Source organism: Peromyscus leucopus, chromosome 1 (assembly GCF_004664715.2).
Source record: "Peromyscus leucopus breed LL Stock chromosome 1, UCI_PerLeu_2.1, whole genome shotgun sequence".
Classification (NCBI taxonomy): domain Eukaryota; kingdom Metazoa; phylum Chordata; class Mammalia; order Rodentia; family Cricetidae; genus Peromyscus; species Peromyscus leucopus.
In genome coordinates, this window is record NC_051063.1 from 167,800,796 (window position 1) to 167,819,349 (window position 18,554).

Consider the following 18,554-nt stretch of genomic DNA (forward strand, 5'->3'; position numbering starts at 1 on the left):
AGGCAAGTGAGACTTAATCCCCAAGTCATAATCTAGCCAAAGCTCTTCTACCTTCCTTTATGCTTGAGGCTTTGCGCTGTTTGTCCTGGTGTCTCCAGGGGTTCCATTTCTGGTTAAGCTTTGCCTACCCTCCCTGGTTGTGGGGCTTCTTTCTTGGTCATCTCTATGAAGAGGCTGGCTGCTCCGTTCTGTGATCCTCTGTCACCTCAGCTGCTAAGCATAGTTTAATGTGGCTTTCAAGGCTCTGTCTGGTCTGCCCTCTGCTCACCTGTTACCCTGTCTGGCTGCTTGACCTTGTAGGGTTCTGAAGACTCAGGCTCCCCTCTGTACCCTAGACAGCTCAGACTGTCCATCATTCTAATCAGGTGGAATCCCAGTTTCCCTTACTATTATTTAGAATCATCTTCCTCTATGGTTAACCCAGCCTGCTCCCACCCAAGTCAGGAAGTGGAGTCCTTTGCCATGCTCCCCAGGGCCTGCCCGTGTTCTACTTGGAGAAGCTACCATGCTTTAGACCTGTGGTTCTCGACCTTTTTAATGCTCCCTACAATCCTTTAATCCATTTCCTCATAGTGTGGTGACCCCTAACCATAAAATTATTTTTGTTGCTACTTCATAACTGTGATTTTGCTGCTGTTGTGAATTGTGATGGAAATATGTTTTCAGTGATCTTAGGCAACCCCTGTGAAAGGGTCATTTGACCCCCAAAGAGGTCATGACCTACAGGTTGAAAACCACTGCTTTAGACTTAATTTCTTATCCCCTCCAGATTGAAATACAGAGCAGTTAGGGAATGCAGTTTGATCATAGTGCGACCACCATCCCCTACACATGGTAAATATTTGGGTTCTGTCTCAAAATTGAGTATGTATTTTGAAGAGTGGATGGGACCTTAAGAGCACTTGGGCTCTTCTAGAGGACCTAGGTTTGATTCCCAGCACTCATGGTAGCTCTCAGCTCCTCAGTGGTCAGTGGGTATGCACATAGTATACAGACACATGGAGGCAAAACATTAAAAATAAATTTTAAAAAGTGAACATCAGGAAAAATAGTTGAAGAATATCGGGTCTTTGAAGGGAAGGGGGTGATCTATCCATAGCTGGTAGAATGAGCAGAAGAGATCCCCCAGACCCCATTAAAATGAGTCAGGAGTAAATCGCAGGACAAAGGGAGGTTTGACTTGAGAGTCACATACTGTGGAGCTTCGTGGCTGCCGCTTGCTCACTTAGACCTGGGGAAGGCTGAGCTGAAAGGTAATGAGAAACACGTGTTCCCTTTTCAGAGGGGTCAGGAAACAGGTACCAGGTTCCCAAAAGGAAGGGCATGGGGTATTACCACAACCTGTATAGAGCATACTTCCCATGGCTGTGCACCTTGAAGTGTCTGAAACTTCATCTCATTCAGTAAGATGGGCACAAGCCCCAGTGATAGAAGAGGCATGACGTCACATTTGCCAGGGAAACAGCATGGAGCTCTTGGTAGGGAGAGGAACGCCTACACCGAGGGAGGGCCCCTGTAGCAGCCCTCTCCCCGTATGCCTGACTGCCCTTAGCAGGCTTGCGAACACCACGGCTGAGTCTGCTGTTGAGAGCTGTCCACTCACGGCTCCTTGACGCATTAGAGGGACTTCCTCAGGAGTGAGTCAGACTCGGTCTCTATTGTCGAAGACCTCACAGTGTAAGACAAAGACCAACTAAGTAATTTGTTTCTTAAGCTAAGGTCTTGCCTGGGGTCAAACAATCCTGATTCAGCTCTGGGTCGGTGGACAACAGGTGTGCTAATCACACTGTTTCACTAATGGCACAGAGGCCTTTTTCTTGATGGAGTTCAGGAACTGCTCTGAAAAATGATTCAGATAGAATGTTCTAGTGCTCGAACTCAGTGACCACTTACCTTGAGACGGGGACATCTCAGGTGGTAAGCTCGGTTTTAATTTTTCTTGTCAGTCACTTGATGTTTCACAGGGCATTGTACCATTTCGTTCAGGTAAGAGGACCCAACTACTAGTCACCAGTGACCTTGGTATGCACTTCTAGGTGTTCATGGCTTCCACATGGGTTTTGTTGTGGGTGTCTGTCAGAGAAGACCCCTGCGACAGAAAGTCTGTGTTAGCTGGCCAGCAACTACACTGGGTGTTCACGATCACAGTGCAGCCCCCAGCCTTCCTGCCTTTTTTCTTTTCATTTATGTATGTATGTATGTATGTATGTATGTATGTATGTATAAGGGTACTTTGTGTGCATATCTGCACACCAGAAGATGGCATCAAACAGTTGTGAGCTGCTGTGTGGGTGCTGGGAATTGAGCTTAGGACCTTCAGAAGAGCAGTGAGTGCTTTTCACCACTGACCCATCTCTCTAGCCCCATCAGGGTGAACTTTTAAGCACAAAAAGCATGCCCTGGGTTAAGACACTTCAGTTAGCAAGAACAGTTAGCCAGAAGCAGAACTACAAAAGCCAAAAAGCAAGGTTAGTAGATTTAGAGACTTTCCCAGAACTGGGGGCTTTGATGGGTTAGGGTCTTGGTTTTCACTTGGGCAGTCTGCATGCTGAGTTTTATGGCCAGAATGGTACTTCCATCGTGGTGTCAGTTATGCTAATGTCTGGGGGCCTGTTGTAGTTTCTTTATTATTCTAAAGTATAATCTTTAGTAACATCTTTTCTGTCTCTGGTCAGTGTATGTCACGTGAAGTGGCAGTTTCTGTGTTGCTAAGTACTTGAAGTTGACTGTTGATCAGAGTACCAAGCACCAACACAGAGCAGAGGGCAGACCATGATGACACATACCATGCCACCACCATCCAGGACTACTCAAGCACAGTCTTCCGTGAGGGAGGAGGAGAGAGATGAAATATGATTCTTCATCTGGAAGTTGGTGCTCCATGTCTTCATGAGTGCATCATCCCCTGGATTTGTCCTCACAAATTTTCCCTCAACACTGCTTGGCCTTTTCTTTGGAATCCCAAGGTGCATACACTTACATGGTAATATACAAGGCCCTAGTGGAGTTGTTCAACACTGCAACTCCTGCTAAGCAGGAAAGCATCAGGTTGAAGGCAGGCCAGCCTCAGAATCTGGAGCCCTGTGAGCTCAAGACCTGAGCTTGCTGTCCTCTGGACCTGCCACTGGTACATCATTATCTACCCTTATTAGATTACCATGAGACCATGTTGTCACATCTAGTTTTAATCTGACATCACAAGGCTCATTCATGTTTGCTCACTTTCTGTGTATAATTCCTCGCTAGGCCAGAGAAGCCTGGGTCTCATTGCCTTTATATATTTAATTCCTGGACCAGTTTCCTGTAATAACAACAACAAAAAAACGATACCAAACAAAGAAAACCCAAACTTATCCTTTGCTGTCGTCCCCCAAATCAGTTTGCTTTCTTCACTCTAGTTGGGTTTTATGCCACCCTTTAGACCACTCGCATGAATAGCCCTGACATCCTTAATTTGGTTTCACACCATTACTCAGAACATCTATTGGACTCTGGCCTCTTGCACTGAATCATCCTTTGCATGAAAATTGATCCTTGCCTATTTAAGCACTTTGCTCTTGCTGTGATCCACCTTAAGATACTAGAACTGATTTTTTTCAGGAGTGGAAGAACAAATATTTTGCTATCTAAAATAAGGCAAGCAGTTCTCTGAAGGACTGTTTGTGTTGGGTGTTGAGTTCACATGGGTCCATGGAAGAACAGGGTCACTCTAGGATGAATTAGCCTATGTAGCCACAGGGAAATCAGTCTCTGGCAAACTGACTGCCTGTAACTTACCCAAGGGCTCTTTTATTGTTATACAATTTACATCTGTTGGCAAGTCAGTTTCTGCATACCAAAACCTCTTATCTGGAGCTCCCAAAGAGACAAAAGCCCAAGCAATCCTCAGTCACAAGACATCTCAGTTTGCTGAGTCCTCCTTTAACCAAGTTTTGCATAGGCTTTGAACCTTTAGGAAACTATCAATCATTAATCATTTGAGAAGAATTAGGGTGACCCATCAAATGCATCTTAACCTTTACCCAGTCATGCTTGCTATTACTGAAGCTTAAAGGTGTAATACAATAGGATGTAGCATTCCAATCGCATTTTAATTTTATCTGCTCCTTCAATATTTCTAACTGGTCTCCCAACAGTATAACAGCTTGTCTCAAGTCAGCTGTTTCATTAACTATCTCACTATTTTATGTGGTTGAGTCCAAAGTTCTGTAGAATGCGTATACCAGTCTTTAGCAAACTCAGCAGTTTGGATTTCTTTATGAAGCACCAATCCAGCCGTTGTAGCCATAGCAGTCAATGCAATAATTCCCATAATAACTGCAATAATCGGTCCAAGCATTTGACATATTCTTCTTAATATTCTTTCAGCGAGCTTCTGTACCAGGATCATCACAGGTGAGTCTTGCCATGGCCTCGACAACTTACTGGTATCTAGATTGTTGGCCTTGCTCTAAGAATGTATAAACTTTGAGAGGTTATGTTTAAAGACATACAAGAATTAGCACAGGTATGAAGGGTACAGCATTCACAAGTAATGCTGTAATTATTAGGGTGCCATTGTACAGGCTCCTTCAGTAGCAAATAAGGTAATGGTACACATGCTATAAAAGGATGGTTTTGATTAGTCTAAAAGACAAAGTATACTTATCATCCATCAATGTTTAACTTTCCTTCCCATGCTTTAAGAGGGCAGAAGGTACTTGCTAATTTCCACAAGTTAGTCTGAATTGAATTGCCAAATTGCAGGAGAGGACTTGATGTTCCAACTCCATGCCATTGAATAGGTTCATTAATGGTAGAACTGATCTCTACTGTCCTATCTGAAGAATATTTGTGCCATCTTAATTCTGAGTGAAAATATTTTCCTTGAGGGGAGCCATAAGGGCTGCAGTCAATGACGTCTCTGTGGGAGATATTAATTAGCATTTGTGTTTTCTCACTCTTACACTGTTGCCAATGTACCCAGTCAGATTCCTTGTTGGTAACCCTCATCTCACAGAATGGTAGATTTATGGAACTGTAGCATTAGACTCCTGTTCTCTAAAATCAGATTCATGAAGCATATAAAACTTATTATGATAACCTTGGGTAGTATTAACTATAGAGAGCTACACTTGAAAGGTTATATTTAGACAATGAATTCCATTTTCCATACAAATAGGAATTCCTTGTACTCCCCCAGTATAATTTTTAATCTCTTTACCCTCCTCCATTGGCTGAGCAGGACCTTGGTTGTCATAAGGACCAGGTAGCCAAGAAGATTCATTAACCACCACAGAAATATCCATATCTTGCTGGATGTTGGTGGTGCACACCTTTAATCCCAGCACTTGGGAGGCAGAGGCAGGTGGATCTCTGTGAGTTCAGGGCCTGCCAGGGCTACAGAGTGAGTTCCAGGAAAGGTGCAAAGCTACACAGAGAAACCCTGTCTCGAGAAACAAAACAAAACAAACAAACAAAAATCCACATCTCTCCAACTTACTACTAAGTTAATTGGAGGATTAGAAACATAGGCCCAATATGTATAGTTGGCCCCTGCTACCTGTATAGTTATCACAGATAGCATAGCAAAGAACACATTTGGAGCATTCAGAGGTTTCTGAGTCATTCAAATTATTGCCTCCTCTTTGTCACACAAATTCTTAAACTGTCCCCAGGTGGGAGGATCAGCTGTCTGCTCCAAAGGCCTTCTGTGTCTTTTTCCCCCAGAGGCATCTCAGCAGCTGAAGCATCCAAAAGATTCAACTCCTCTTGCTCATGCCAGATTTTTATCTATTTGGATGGGATCCACAGCCTTTTATCTTGTAGAAACATAAGCATACATTCAGTCCATCTTAACACTTTCCCTATGTTTCATTTTGATGTTAAAATATCATCTTTATAATATACTGGATGACCCAATTTAGCAGTTTTTTTTCCCCACAATCCAATGTCTTTCAGCAGGTGTTGTCCCTGTTTCATTAGCATTTAAAAATTTAAAGTTAGGGGGCTGGAGAGATGGCTCAGAGGTTAAGAGCACCGACTGTTCTTCCAGAGGTCCTGAGTTCAATTCCCAGCACCCATATGGTGGCTCACAACCATCTATAATGAGATCTGGTACCTTCTTCTGTGTACATAATAAATAAATAAATAAATAAATAAAGTTAGTAAAGCGTTACACAGTCTATCTCTAGGGATCCTCATATCCCCCTTCTGTTTAGCAAGCATCTTCTTTAGTATGCAATTAGATCTTACAACAATTGTTTGTCCTGTAGGACTATATGGTATCCCTATAATGTGTTTTATGCTGTAATGTGTAAAAAATAGTTTCATTTTACTGGAAACATAAGCTGGGTCATTATCAGTTTTAATTTGTATCAATATGCCCATTACAGCCATCATTTCTAATAAATGTGTAATTATAGAATCAGCCTTTTCAGAACTTAAAGCAGATGCCCTTTGAAATCCAGATTATGTATCAATGGTATTGTGAATAAATTTCAACTTTCCAAATTCTGTTAGGTGAAATACATCCATTTGCCAAATTTCATTTCTTTGTGTACTTTTAAGATTAGTTCCTGCAGGTAAAGGAACTTGGTTATGCAAAGAACAAGCAGGACAGATTTTTATAATTTCCTTAGCTTGTTGCCAAGTAATGGAAATTTTTTTCTTTAAGCCTCTACTATTAACATGGTGATTCTTATGAAATTCTGAAGCTTCCAGCACATTTCCTATCATTAACTGATCAGTTTCTCCATTTCTTTTTGCTAATGGCCCAGGCAACCCAGTATGAGACCGAATATGAGTGATATATAGTGGGTAATTTCTGTCCTGGATTGCTTGTTGCAGCTGCATGAATAGTAAAGTCAATTCTGAATTATCAGAAATAAGTTCAGCAGTTTCTGTGCAATACAACTGTTTGTGCATATTGAGACTCGGCAATTAAGAGATCCATTAAAATCTAATAAAACCATCAGAATGGCATATAACTCTGATTTTTTTAACTGAATCATATAGATTTTGGCTCACTTTACTGATGTTTCCTGCTTTATAACCAGCTATTTCTAACTTATTTGTGTCAGTATAAAATGTATAAAAGCCCCAGAAACAGGTGCTTTTTTCACTATGCGGGAAAGAATCCATTCAGTTCCTTTTATAAACTGAAGTTGCTTACTTTTCAGATATATGTTGTTAATTTTTCCTAAAAAAAAAATTACTACAAGCTTTTTGCTCATCATCATTAATCATCCATAATTGTACAATTTCAGAATTAGTATAGGGCACTACAATCTCAACTGAATCCATTCAAGTCCTATTCTTCCCTTTATAATTAATCCAGAAACCTTTTCTATATAGGTTTTTTTTTTTTAACTTTTTACTCTGTGAGATAGCAAAATGCATTCTAAAATATCATCCCGTCTCTGCACAATGAGTCCAGTAGGAGAATGAGTGGAAGGCATAATTACTAAAATACATTCAGTTGTGAGATCTAATTAGTCCACATAGGCATTTTGTAATTTTTGTTCTATTTGGGCTAATTTTGTTTCAACTTCAGCTGTTAATTGTCTTGTTTAAATCTGAGTCACCTTACAAAAATTGAAACATATTACTTAATTCTTGAGTAGATAAGCCAATGTTAGGCTGTAACCAGTTAATATAACTCAATAATTTTTGAAAATCATTAAGAGTATGTAATTGATCTCTTCTAATCTGTACCTATTGTGGCTGAATTCTCTGTTTGCTTATTTTAGATCCTAAATAATTGAGAGAATCTCCTCTTTGTATTGTTTCAGGAAAAATCCCTAACAGGGTAAATTTTCCTGTACCACATTAAACATTTTTTTCTAAGGTTTCTGTATCAGATGCAGCCAATAAAATATCATCCATATAATGACAAATAATAGATTGAGTAAATTGTTTATAAACCATTTCCAGTGGTTGATGTACAAAATATTGGTATAAAGTTGGGTTATTTAACATTCATTGTAGCAAAACCTTCCAGTGATATTTCTTTACAGATTGGGCATTATTATAAGTAGGCAGTATAAAAGCAAATTTTTTCTATCTTGTTCTTGTAAAGGGATAATGAAGGAACAATCTTGTATATCAATAACTATAACAGGCCAATCTTTAGGCCATAAAGAAGATAAAAAAGGAATTCCACAGCCTGGGCTACCAAGTGAGTCCCAGGAAAGGCCCAAAACTACACAGAGAAACCCTGAGTCGAAAAACCAAAAAAAAAAAAAAAAAGGAATTCCAGGCTGTAAAGATCCCATAGGTTGAATTATCTTATTTATAGCTTTCAAATCAATTAACATTCTCCATTTTCCAGATTTCTTTTTTGTTACAGATACAGGAGAATTCCAAGGACTAGTAGTTTCCTCAGTGTGCTTAGCATCTAACTGTTCTTTTACTAATTGTTCAAACACCTGTAATTTTTCTTTAGTCAAGGGCCACTGCTCTATCCATACAGACTTATTAGTTATCCACTTTAAAGGCAGAGCAGGTTGGGGATTTAGCTCAGTGGTAGAGTGCTTGCCTAGCAAGCACAAGGCCCTGGGTTTGTTCCTCAGCTCTGGAAAAAAATAAATAAATAAATAAATAAATAAATAAATAAATAAATAAATAAATAAAAATAAAAATAAAGGCAGAGCAGTTGGGTTATCAGCAGTGGCCCCTACCCCAAATTTGGAAAGCCAATACTTATTTTGTCCTCCTGCTGGGCAATCTGTATAGCCTGTGTTTTTCCTTGATATTTTTTTTCCAATACCTTTTCCAGGAACATATCCCAGTTTTGGAACTCACTCTATAGACTAGGATGGTCTTGAACTCACAGAGATCCATGTGTCTCTGTCTCCTGAGTGCTGGGATTAAAAGCGTATGCCACAAATGCCCAGCAATATTCCATTTTTAACATCATTTTATAAGCTGTTTCTGAAATTGTAGGAATATTAATTTGAGTTCCCCATTATTGTAACAAATCTCTCCCGTATAAATTCATGGCTATATCAACCACATAAGGCTTTAATATCCCTATTTGTCCTTCAGGCCCTATACATTCAATCCACTCTATACTTTGTTTTACTTGAGATAAGGTTCCAGTGCCTAAAAATTGAGTGGAAACTTCTTATAAAGGCCAGTTAGGATCCCAAGATTCTTGAGAAATTATAGATACATCAGCCCCAGTGTCCACAAGGCCTGAAATCTCAATGCCATTTACTTGTAATTTCAGCTTTGGCTTCTCATCATTAATAACAGTTTGCCAAAATACTTTCTTTCTAGTACTTCCAAAACTTCCTGTCCTATATTTTGGAGCTACTTTACCTTTAAAATGTGGGAGTAATAACAACTGATTAAGTCTATCACCAGCTTCTACTTGCATAATCTTTTTTACATAAGCCACAATTTTAATTTCTTCATTGTAATCTTCATTTATAATTACTGGGTGTAAAATGAATCCTTGAGATGCTGAACTACTTCTTCCCAAAATTATTCCTACTGTTCCTGGGAGAAGAGGACCATACACCCCAGTGACTATCTTATAACAAGGAATTTGTGAAGTAGTGTGCATTAAATCTCCAATGCTGAGCCTAAGTTTCCCTGATAGCTCTGCGGATGAGCCATTCCACTGCAGACAGAAATTGGTAGCTTGTGTTGTTTGTTCCTGGGCCCTGAGCTAAGCCCTTCATGGAGTTTCCCAAATATAAAGAATTACCATGCATATCTCTCTTTGATCTACCTTCCAGTGTTTACCTTTCTCATATCTCCTACAAGTCCCTGGGGTTGAGGCTTTCTATTCTGATTATTCTCCAAAGAGGTATTCCTTTTAGTAACAGAATGATAACAATCTTTCCTTAAATGTCCCAATTTTCTACAGTTAAAATATCTCCTATTCGGAGATCTAAGACCTTTAGCTAAAGCTTGTCCAATTATATTAGCATTATATTCTGTGGATCCAGTATCAGCAGTAGCTTTGATCCATTCCTCTAAAGGAGCTCCCTGAGCCTTCAAGGACCTTATAGCATTTTGACACTCTGTATTAGCATTCTCAAAAGCCAAAGACTCAATTAAAACCTTCCTAACATCAGGATCAGCTACTGCTTTATTCACTGCTGAAGTTAACCTTTGCAAAAAAGAAAGAAAGAAAGGAAGGAAGGAAGGAAGGAAAGAAAGAAAGAAAGGAAGGAAAGAAAGAAAGAAAATTACACTTTGTGTAATTTTTGTGAAGGAGGTAGTTCTTTCCTCTTGCTCATCAACCTTATCCCAGGTCCTTAAAGCCTCTAAATGACATTGCAGGATAGTGGCATCATTAAACTGTGCCTATCTTTGTAAATCAGCATACTGACCCTCCCTAATAATTGATCCTTTATTATATTCACTCCTCTAGTATGGTTACACTATTTTTTGGCTGCTGCTTCCTCTCTCCACCAAACAAGACATTGTAATTAAGGACCAGCTTCCAGTATAGCTGCCATGAGGTCCTTCCAGTCTTGTGGAATAACTCTATTCTGAGTAATCCAGTTATTTCAAACCTGTCTTACATAGGGTAAATTTATCCCATATGCCACCACTGCTTCTTTAAATCTTTTCAGATCTGCCATGTCTGTAGGTCTCCGATTAATCTGAGCATAATCTTGAGGATATGGATTATTGGCAGGCATTTGTTGCATAGTAACTGGGAACACCTGTGGGGGTGTCCTTATGATCTTAGGCAGCCATTCCTCAATTCCATCATAGGGTGGTATGGTAGGTCCACAATTAAGCCCTTTCCCTTTCTTCTATTGGGAAAATTCCTTTTCTTTCCCCTTTTTCTATTGGAAAATTTTCCTTTCTAATTCTTTCTCCTTTCCTTTTTACTACTGGTAAGATTTTCTTTTTTCTTTCCTTTCTTTCCCTTTTCTCTACTAGGAAGTTTACTTTTTCTTTTCCTATTCTTTGTTGTGGGAGCTCTTGTATTTTTAAATGCAGTAGCTTTCAATCTTTCTCATTTCTAAATGTGTTTCATCTGAAGAAAGAGGAGCAAAGTCATCTCCAGTGTCTTGGCTCTTCTCACTTTGGTTGTCCTCCAAAACAGCATTCCTATCTTCCTGTGAAGGAACATTCTCCTCTGCTGACTGACAATTTCTAGCTTGAATGTCTTTCTTTTTACTTTCCTGTTCTACTTCAGATCCAGCTTTCAGTGATTCCTCACTCTTCATTGGCCCTAGAGCATTTGAAATTAAATTACATTAAAGACAAAAATGTAATGGTATGGGCTCTTCTTTCTGATGAGCTTTCCTCAAGACTTTCAACACTTGCTTTCATACCATCAGTTTTAAATGAACATCAGGAGTTGCCTGGAACCAATGGCAGTGCCATTTAATTAATACCAAGAGCTCTGTAATCTGTTTTTCCTTTACTTTCATTCCAATTCCTTTAATAGGCATTTTAATAACTGCACAAACCATTGCTCCTGAGATGGGAAGTTTCCCATGACCCTGTCAATCCTGGAGTCCTCTTACCCTGAGAGCAAACTTTTTTACTTCCAGTTCTTAAAAGTGTCAGGAATCCCCTTTTTCCTTCAAGCCCATGATGTTGGCCTACCAAATGTTATGCTGGGTGTTGGGCTCACAGGGGGTGGGAGGATGGGGTGGGAGATGGGGCTAGGGTGATCCAAGAAACAGGGTCACTCTAGGATGAATTTTGGCTTTTGCGACTGCAGAGTAATCAGCCTCTGAGTTACTGCCTGTAACTTAGCCAAGGCCTCTTTATTGTTACACAATTTACAGAACAGCTGCAGGACTCTGCAGGGCCTCTCACCGCAAAGGACAGACAGTTTGTGGTCTTCGATTAACAGCATGTGGTCTTAGACATGATCTTTTCTTCCTTCACTACCCATCGGTTCATATTCAAAGCACACCCAGGCGTTTGCAGGAGCACAGTGGGATCTACCCTCACAGGGACACACCCTAAAGAGCTGCAAGCTCTCTGGTGGGCTTCACTCACCCCCAGGTTCTAGAGTGTTTTCTGTCTCCTCTCACAGCTGAGAGGTTTCCTGGTGGAAGGTGCAGACATCCCTAGCTTTGGGGGGAGGCTTCAGAGCTGGAAGTGTCAATGAGTTGGGCTCATAGGTGACGAGAAGTCCCCATTTGGACACAGTGGGAGGCAACTGCAGTTTTCAGGTCACATTCCCATACCCCCGATGGAGGGATCTGCTGAGAATTTGAACAGATCCCAGCATCTTTCAGATGACAGATGGCTTGGGGGCCAGTTGTAGCACCCGCAAGCCCATGTCCTCCAGACTGTGTTCCTTTTGTGCATCAGATGTATTTGCTTTTCTCTTCATGAAATGTCTAGGGAACCACCCTTTCCCAGTGAATGATGGGCCATGGTGTGAAGAATCAAAGCACCCTCATTTCAAGCAAGCCCCTCACCCCAACTTGAAACAGGCCTCAGTTTCAAAATTCTCAGAGCTGCTGACATAGGTCCCAGGACAAAGTCAGGATGTTTGAAGAGCCATCTGGTAGCAACTGATTAGCCATAGAATGCCCCAATGCCGGAGATGGTCAAAAGTTCAAAGTCAGGATGTTTAAAGGACTAGCTGGTAACAATTGATTAACCACAGAATGCCCTAGATTCGGAGGTAGTCTATAAACTTTGACAAACAACCAGTTAAAACTACAAAGTAAGATAACACAAAAATTCTAAAAAGCCCCTAAAACTTGAGCCAATCAGAATTGTACCCATACTTGCACCCCTAAATGATGTAACCTTGTGGATTTTGCCTTTAAAACCTGAGTTTGTAGAGGGGAGGGCACCTCCTCCAGCCTCTACTGCATTGGATGACTTGCCGAGGTCCCTGCCACGCCTTGAACTTCTTCAATAAATCTTGCTTTTGCATTTCGGTGAGTTTGTGTCTCTGGTGGTCTCTTTGGAGGGTCTCCCGCCCAGGGCACAACAGTTTGGATTCCCCTCCCCCTGTCTCCAAAAGCCCCATTCCTCATTTTTCATAATTACTCCTCTGTTAACTCTTTCAGAAAACAAAACTCATATTTAGAATCTGATATTAGACCTTTGCATTTAATTTTTAAAACATTTATCCTATATGTTTGAGTGTTTGTTTGCATATTATGCCTGTGTACCACATGTGTTCCTGATGCCCAAGGAGCTCAGAAGAGAGCATTAGATCCCCTGGAACTGGAGGTGCATGTAGACCACCATGTGGGGTGGAACTGAACCCAGGTCCTCTGGGAGAGCAGCCAATGCTTTTAACCACCGAGACATCTCTCCAGGTCTAAGCTTTTGTTTTATTGCACTCGGTGTTCTGGTGGAAGCTCCACCTCAGCTCCTGGTGTTGTACCTGTTTCTCAAAACCCCCAGAGACCACCAAGGAGCTGATTTCCAATATGGGTCCTTTTATTCAGGTTCAAGCTGGGCCACCGCATGGCAGATGGAAGGAAAGTGTGGCGGTGGCCACAAGCCCAGGTGTAGAGTTTTTATAGGAAAACCACAAGCCAGGAATTGGCAATTTGGGATTTGGTAGAAGGAATATGGGGCGAGGTGACTTTTTGAAACTATTGGTCTAGATTTTGGGCACAAAACCACATTTGAAACCATGGGTTAGAGTTTTGGTGGGGAACCACAACCCGCTGAACAGGATTATCTGGACTGCTCAGCAAGAATACCTAGATATCTTCAAGGGCCTAAACTGCAGACAGGATGTCTGCAGGAGGGTACTGCTCTGTATTCATTCAAGTTGTCATGGCACATTCCTGAGGTCCTTTCTGGAACTGAGTACAGCAGGTGGTCTGAGATGGTGGCCCTTTCCCTGAGATGGAGTCTGTAAGTTAAGTCTAGACCTTCACACTGGCACCCTGGCATCCATATACCCAAAGAGTTTAGAATGTTCTGGTGGAAGCCCCACCTCTCTGCCCAGACACTGCCCCTCAGAAAGTTCCGCCAAACATGACTCCTCTCCCAGATATGCTCAAGACCACTCCCACAGGGTATTTAAACTGCCCCCCCAGAAAACAGACACAAGGTTTTTTGGTCTCTCATCCCCATCTCCTCTCAGGGTGGGGCGGGGGGTGAGGGGGTGGGTGGGCAGAGAATCATCCAGGAACACTTTACCCATTAAACTGAGGCTTTTTCTTATTTGGTCTGACTTGGATTGCTGTGTTGGCAGAGGCTTATTTAGGTACAAAAACTTTTCACTCAGTGTTTGGGTAGAATGAAATTATTGATTTCCAGAGACTCCACTTGAAAAGTAAATCCTGATTAAAAGATGGTTTAGTTGTTATTAGAGACATAGCATTTTTTCCCAATGCTTTAAGGAGATCTGTACTAACATACCAGATACATGGAAATCTATGTCAAAATGTACTAGGAATTTTCAGATTTGTTCTTACAAATATTAGTTATAAGAATAAAAATTACTTACATTCATAATGATAAATAATAATAAAATTTAAATTTCATATGAGGGGCTAGAGAGATGACTCAGTTAAGAACACATATTGCTCTTGCAGAGTACTAGAGCTTGGTTCCCAGCACCCAGGTCAGACAGCTTATATGCACATACCTACACACATACACATAATTAAAAATAAATATTTTTACACAAATTTCATTATTATTAGAATTTAAAGACATTTTTAAGGGATTATGTCTAAAGTGATACTTGGATTAATTTTCATCTAAAGGTACCAGGTAAACCAAACACATTTCTTTCTACTGTGCACAAATTTTTATGGTTCTGGGTTTGATTCCAAGTAACACATACACACAAACACACACAGAAATCTCTTTTCATTCTGTAGATGCTGCTCTGTGAACTTGTGATCAGAAAATCTTGATAGAATCTTGTTGTGGAGGTGCAAGGATGACTCAGACATTGAGAGCACACACTGCTCTTGTAGAGGACCTAGGTTCAGTTCCCAGCACCGATGTTAGGCAGGTCACAGCCACATACACCTTCAGCTCCTGTGAATCTGACATCCTCTTCTGGACTCTTTGGTCTTCTGCACTCATGTGTGCACATACCCACATGGATGCACACATACACAGACACAGACACACAGAGACACATAGACACAGACACACACACACACACATAGACACAGACACACACACACAGACACACACACACACACACACACACACACACACACACACACACACACACTATTGCTGCCTGAGGACTCAAGGCTCAAAGGGAGTCCACAGAGTCAGGGTGCTATACTTTTCTATCTGAGGAGGTAAGGGAAAAAGATATACACACTCTCTTGATGGTTTCCTTCTTTATTATTCTGTATTTTTCATTCTGTATTCTATATTCTCCTTTCTTATCTCTATGCAAAAATGTCCCTTCTGTCTCTCTTGATGTCATCCTTCTCCTTCTAACTCTCTTGATGTTCTCCTCCTAATTCCCTCATTCTTGATGTTTTCCTTCTAACTCTGTCATTCTTGATGTTTTCCTTCTAACCTATTTTAACTGTATCTTTATTTTTTCCACTATAGCTTACATACCCTAGCAAAATTTTTCAGGCAATATAAAAATTGCAATGTGGTTACATTCTGTTTTTTAAGTGCTTTATATGAGGGGATTGAGGGAAGAAATGGGTATAAGGAATTAATCATCTCCTTTGGTCATCAACCAATCCTAACAAGTGTATCAGCTAGTAATATTTGGGCTGCTTTGTTCTTGTTCTCTGACCTTAAAGAGTTCCTCACTCAACTATATGCCTTTCTAAAACTTTAGATTATCTTCTTGGGTTTTTCACCTCAAAGTTATGGTCAAAGCATCTGATCTAACCTGAATTTATTATAAGGCTTTGTTTCTGCTAATGATGCACACAGAAATCTGTGACTGCATTTTTTCAGCACTAAGATTAAAGGAAATGGAGCCAGACTGGCTCCTGGGACTCAGTTGTTTTTCTTAATCATTAACTTGAGCTGTAATCTGTGCATATCCTTAGGTGAAACTCACAGGCTCTAGCCATGTAACATTTCCTTGTATATATTTTAATTCATCAAAACTCTGTATAAACTAACAATATTATTATCAACCAAACAGTACATTTTAGGAAGGAAATCATCTTAATAATAATCCACAAGTAAAAATGCCCAGTAAAAATGGGATGTTTCCATGAGATAAAAACACTACATTATAGGCAGTGGGGATCTCCCCACATCCATTCACACCATGCCAGATACCAGAGAAAGACAGCACTAGCAAACATGTAGGGACACAAGATAAACAAAAGACATTCCAGGGTCTGTGATCTTGGAGCCTGGCCTATCCAAGATTTACCCATCAAAGATATGCCTTCTGGTGGCCTGACACCTCCAACTTCAATTGCTACCTGTTGTTCCTCTAACACAGCCACCAGCAACACACATAAATTTGAAAAAAATTACACACTTTTAAAAGGTAATGTTGTACTAGAGAGGAATGCTCAAGACCCATTAAGGATTATTTACAATAGTCACATTGACTTCTCTATTGTTTTCACACATGTCAGATTAATTTGCCTTCAACAAGTTAAAATATTTTTTTATTATATTTATTCACTTATTTTACATCCTGACCACAGTTTCTCCTTCTTTCTCTCCTCCCATTCCCTCTCCCCACCTTCCCTCCACCCCCACTATTCACTCCCCCTCTGTTTCTGTTCAGAAAGGGGCAGGCCTCCCATGGGTGTCAAAGCATGGCATATCAAGTTGAGGTAAGATTAAGCTCCTCCCCCTGTATTAAGGCTGGGCAAGGCAACCCAGTATGAGGAATAGGTTCTCAAATGCCAGCCAAAGCATTAAGGATAGGCCCTGCTCCCACTGCTAGGAGTCCCATAAGTGGACCAAGCTACACAACTGCCACACATATGTTTGTATTTTAAAATTAAATTCAGAAGCCAGGCAGTGGTGGAACTCTGGGATGCAGGCCAGAGTTCTTGAGTTCAGGCAATATAAAAATTACTTTATTTTAAAGTAATTTTAATAATAATAATAATAAAATATTTTTATTAATAATAAAAATAAAAAAGTATACAAATCAACCATTCACTCAATCATAGAGATTTATCTTAAACAAGTCTTTAATACATATAATCTTATAATTTATTGAAGTAAAAAATAAAACTTAATGAGATAGAGTACTCGTTTGTTTTATAAAAAGAATTACATCTTTGTGGCTGCAGAGATGGCTCAGCAATTAAGAGCATTTGTTGCTGTTACACAGGACCTGGGTTCAGTTCCCAGACCCCACATGGTGGCTCAAAACTATCTGCAACTCCTCTGGCTTCTGACTATGCCAGGTACACAAAATGGTGCCCAGACATGAATGCAAGCAAAACCCCATACACACAAAGTAAACAAAAAGTTAAATACTGCCGGACATAAAACATCTTCAAAATGTTCAGAGTTGATCAGTATTTTTATCATTGTTAATGTCCAAATGCTGCTTACCACAAATACCTAGTGCTCTTGTGTGATATTTTGTTTGTGTTCTGACAAATAAAGCTTGCCTAGAGATCAGAGGGCAGAATTAGTCACTAGATAACCATAGAGGTCAGGCAGTGATGGCTCACATCTTTAACCCCAGCACTTGGGAGGCTCACACCTTTAATTCCAGCACAATCAAGAGGTGGAGACAGGAATATTAGGCAGGTGGAGACAGGATCTTGGGCCCCATTCAGTCTGAGGATTTTTAGAGATAAGAAGCCTCTAGTGGCTGCTGCTCTGTTTCTCTGATCTTTCAGGTTATTACCCCAGTATCTGACTCCTAGTTTTAATTGATAAGGCTAATTAGGATCATACTTCATAGTGCAAAACAGCAGACATATTTTTAGAGCCATTTCAGAAGTTTGTTGGAGACTGTCTTAATCCCACACCAAAATTCATTTGATTATTTTTTTCTTATACATCACCACCAGTATCAAACATAAAGTCTCACCACGATAACCTTATCTATCCCTAATTATTTCTCCAAGGCACTGCCTATGAGCACCACAGTCAGATTTCTATCTTCTCCTTCCTTTATCTTCTCCCCCTCAAAGACATGAGTCCTACTGTTGCCAAGATTGGCTTCAAACTCCTGGGCCCACGTGATCCATCTGTCTGGGCTTCTTGAGTAGCTAGGACAATGGGCACATCACACTGTGTCCTCATCCGTACATCCAATACTTCACAATGGGATTTAGTTACAACAGATAATCCTGTAGATTCTACAAGTAGAATTAAGTAGTATGACTAGCTGGTCAATAAACATATCTACTACAGGTATTGCTTATGACAATGTCTTACATAAAAATAACTTGAATATTTATTGTTCATGTAATGTCAATACATTCCTGTTTTCTGAAGTCGAGATATAATGGCTAAAAAAAACCCCTCCATTTTATGTTAGACATCCATCTTGGTACCTACTGTTTGTCTCTGAATACAGTTTCTGGAAAATAAGTTCCCAGTAAGCCTGACTCAGTGACCCCTGCCCCACCAAAAATGTAGAGCCATGGCTATCTATTTGTTATGATATGACTAACTGCTTTTTTGGCTTTTGTAATTTACATACACAGATACCCAAAGACTGAGTCACCTTA